Raw genomic sequence first — 4,597 nt, forward strand, 5'->3', positions numbered from 1 at the left:
CCTTCCGCTGTTTGTATGTGTGTTCATTTTAACCGATGCTTAAAAAAGATTTTGGTGGGACTACTCTTTACGAGGTACAAAAAGAAATTGATTAAAAGCTTCGTAGGAGCAGAGATAGGGATGCTTAGGATTCAAAGGTCCTTGGTGTTTTAACAAAGCTCATACAGATTGGCCAACAATTCTATGGCATTCGGATCCTGAGTTCTTAAGAGTTTGGATTTGCTGACTACACAGCAGTACAGCACACTGTTGCTGACATCGAGAATATCTCTTGTATTTTAGTGTCATTCATGGGAGATGTTCCTGATGTGTGGCTGTGTTGTGCCAATGCCTAAATCCGTCTCATGGGGGTTGAAAATCATATTTGCATACCTACTCCAGAACCTTCCCTATGACCTCCTTTTTGGGTAACTTACAGATTACTGCCCTGTACTTTGGGGGTGGTGGCAATTACCCCGCTCAACTTTCATTTGTAATAAGACCTCCCTTAGCTTTCGGACAAAGATCCCCCTCTCCATTGAGTTGAGTGATGATGGAAGAAGTTAATTTATCAAAATACCCACTTGAGAAACTTATATAAAATGAAAATTGCAACAAAAAAAATCAAGAAATTTCTATAAAAACCTGAAATTGCAACAAAAACAACATGCAATTAATATCAACTAAACCGCTAACAAATGAAAATAAAAAATTTTATAAAATCATGAAGAAAAGGATTATTTCAAATTTTAAAAAGTTTAAACAATCATATGAGAATCTTTTTCAAAGTTAACTGTCAGAATGCTAACAAAGGGAATCTTTGTCAGAATCTGAAAGTTAAGGGAGTAATTTACACTATCCCATGATACATGGCAAGGTTCAAAATATCGATAAGCCCGATATGCCGGTAAGGGTGTATCGGGCGATATCAATACCTTTTTTTTACTTTTTTATTTTTTTCAAAACTGGTTCAGGGGGCGGTTTAGGGCTCCTCCACCCCCTGAACTGGTCAGACCCTCGATACGCCGGGAGGTCCCAGAACGATGCATATCGGGGAGGTCCTGGAACGATGCATATCAAGGAGGTCTCGGAACGATACGTATCAGCTGATATGGGCCAATACGTATCGATACTTTTGACCTTGGTACATAGCAGTAATGCAATTTACCCTTTTTTACTAAACTACTATTCTAACTATCAACAAAAGAAAGATTTAGCATGTTGGCCATAAGATGAGCAACCCTATTGAAGTTCCTAGAAGAATGTTGAACACAAACTTTCTCAAAAAAAAAATAATAAATAATAAATAAATAGACTAGGATGTTTTGAATTTTGATACGGTCCAAAATTGATCAATATTTCCAAGAAATGACATACTGTGAACTATTAAGAGTTGAAACAAACCAAAGAGAGTCTGAATTCAGCTGTATATCTTTCTCAGCACACTCTTTATGCTCAATTTGGAAGGAATACAAATACAAATATGTACAGTATAAATACATACAAAATAAAATAAAATACAAGATTTTGCATTCTACATATTTGTATTTATACTCCTTCCAAACTGAGCCTTAGCAAAAAAAAGGAATTTTATATAATATGCCCATAATTCAGCTTCTGTGCTTTTCTGGATCATTCCCAACAGCAACAGATCACCTGCAACAACCAAAAACTTACCATTAAAGAATGCAACAAGACCATAAGACACTTATTCAAATCTATTCCACCATTACAAGTAATACAGTAAGTATGATCACTTTTAGAATTAAGCAAGTGACAAAACTTTACCCTCATATTGATTTGGTTGCTGAGGTTCTTTAATTTGAGATGATATACCTCTTCCATTCAAAATTTGATTAATATAAATAAACCCATTGACAACTCCTATATGAGAATAGCCCAATGCATGAGGCTCTCGTTAATGTGGGCCGGATCTGGGGGAAAGATGTACACAGACTTATTCTTGCACGCACAAGAGCTGTTTCCAAGATTTGAACCCTGGTCACCCAGGTCGCAATGGAGCAACCCAACCATTGCTTCAAGGCCCACCTAGGTCACAACTTCTATATCTGTTATTAAAAACAATGCTCATTTCTAGCAATACCACACATTGTTAGATTGTCAGGCCACAGCTATCAACTCTAAAGATGTATTACTTTCATTCTTATCATTATGGGGTTGTTATGTGAATGGTTTTATTTTAATTTCTGAAGCAAAAACAACTGCCAATTATGTTACCATTCACATTGTTGATAACCCTACAACTACAAATATTGGTGCAATTCGGGTTGACCCAAGTAGGCATTTTACACTGCTTTGGGCTTGGGCTTTCATGTCGGGACCATTTGAATTTTGACAAAAGCTCAAACCGAGTCTGCTGAAGTTGCACTCTTACCTCTAAAACAAAAAATAGAACAAAATCAAGTGCAGATTAAAACTGATTGTCTTGGAGACAAAAAGACCAAGGATTTGCAAACAAAATAGCTCTATCCATTACCTTTAATAGCTAAAACATGCCTCATCCCCACAAAATGTCTACAAACACGCCAAAGGAACAGCTTAAACACCCAGTAGAGATTTTGAGTTTCCAAATTCTTTTAAAATAGGATATAACCTGAGAAAGAAAAATTATTGCCTTCAATTAAACATTCATTTTTATAGAAATCCTTTACAGAAAAAGAACTTGAACTAGCAGTCCACCAAACTATTTTATCTTTCCTCCTTTCTCTGAAAATTTGAGTATTTAAAACATTCCTAACCAGAGACCCAAGGAAAACTTCATTCAATATGTCAGCATTCCAACTTCTTATGCTTGAAAATCACTCAAGTCTTTAGCTTTCATATCCACAAAATTTCCACTTGGAGGGCTAAAAGGAAGAGCATCTTTATTTCCATTCTGAATCAAAGGAATGTTCCAAACATACATCAGAATTGACACTTAGAATCTCCAGATCTTGAAACATTTTTTTAAAGGGCTAACAAAGTAACAATTTTTTTTTTCTAGGGATTCTGTCATTATTACCTAAATATCTGGATCTTAACAGATTTACTCAAAGTGCTTTCTTTACTTTCTACCCAAAAAAAGTGCTTTCTTTACTATGCAAAAACCTCCAAGCCAGAAATTCAAGAACGCATTTTTTTTTGTTTTAGCTTTGGAAACAAAAAACACATATACAACCATTGGAGATATCTCAAGAAAGATGGGAGAGTTTCCTTCAATGTAACCCATGCCAATTACGATTTTGTCCTGACCATATAATGAGAGGATAGATTACCAAATAGGGGCAGATAAGTCACAAAAACAACCAGAAACATGAGTGTTACTTTTTCATATTATTTATTACTTGTTATGCAGAATGAATACATGATAAAACCAAACACCTCCTTATGACTTTTGCCTTCACAATAAAATGAGGGAAAATTAACAAATAGGGATATTTTGATTACAAAAATCAAAGGCAACTTAGACCCCAATCCTAATAGGCTGAAGTTTTGAATCTGGACCGAGGTTGGGGTTAAGGCCGATTTACCCAACTAAGCCCAGCCAAGGCTCAAATTTGACACACTCAGATTGGGCTTGGATTACCTAAGTTATAGTCCCAGGCTCAACTCTCAAAATGAAATTTTTTATGTTTTGGGCCTGAAGCCAGCTTCCAAGCCCATTCCATGTATAATTTTGAGTTGGGATTTGCTCTGGTAAGAATGCAAATGTAGAATGAAACAAAATTTACTCCAGTTCAGTTTTGTAGGCTTTTTGGTAAGAATATGTTTTGTACGGAAAATGAAAGTAATTAAAATTAAAGCTCAGTTTGAAAAGAGTATAAATGCAAATATGTACAATGCAAAAACATGTATTTTGTATTAGGCCTCAGTTTGGAAGGAATACAAATACAAACATGAACAGTACAAATACATTTCAAATAATACAAAATACAAGGATTTGCGCTCTACATATTTGTATTTGCACTCCTTCCAAAGGGTTGTGCTTGGCTGCAGTGCAATTTTATTTGTACTAGTACAAATGTAAAAAATGCAAAATTTGGTTTAATATTATTTTGGATTTTACTTTGTTTTGCTTTAGGTATTATTTTACTTCATTTTTACTGCAATCAAAGTAAGATAAATTTTGAAACAAAAATAAATCAAAATTTACACAGCCATAATTTTGCATCAGTGCAAATAAATTTGCACTGCAACCAAACACAGCATAACTAATTTATTTTTCAACCCTTTTTACACAAAGTTGGCCAATACATATAATCACTGTAAATTCATGAATGCAAAACCGAACCAAATTTGCATCTTTCTATTTGAACAAATTTGCATTTATGGCTCAGTTTGGAAGGAGTATAAATGCAAATATATGGAGTGCAAAATCTTGTATTTTGTATTGTTTTGTATGTATTTGCACTGTACATATTTGTATTTGTACACCTTCCAAACTGGGGTTATAGCTCAGCCTAAATTGACAGTTTGGCACTGAGCTGAGTCAGCTGACTAACAACTCTTTGACCTCGGGTTGGACCGAACCCGAGGTCCAGAGTGTAGGGGCTTTGAACCCGCTCTACCCGACCGACTTGAACCCGGTTCTTTTTGTTTGGTTTGAATTTCGTACTCA

The sequence above is a fragment of the Nelumbo lutea genome, chromosome 3 (genome assembly GCF_056320005.1).
Source record: "Nelumbo lutea isolate HS-2025 chromosome 3, American lotus-T2T, whole genome shotgun sequence".
NCBI lineage: Eukaryota > Viridiplantae > Streptophyta > Magnoliopsida > Proteales > Nelumbonaceae > Nelumbo > Nelumbo lutea.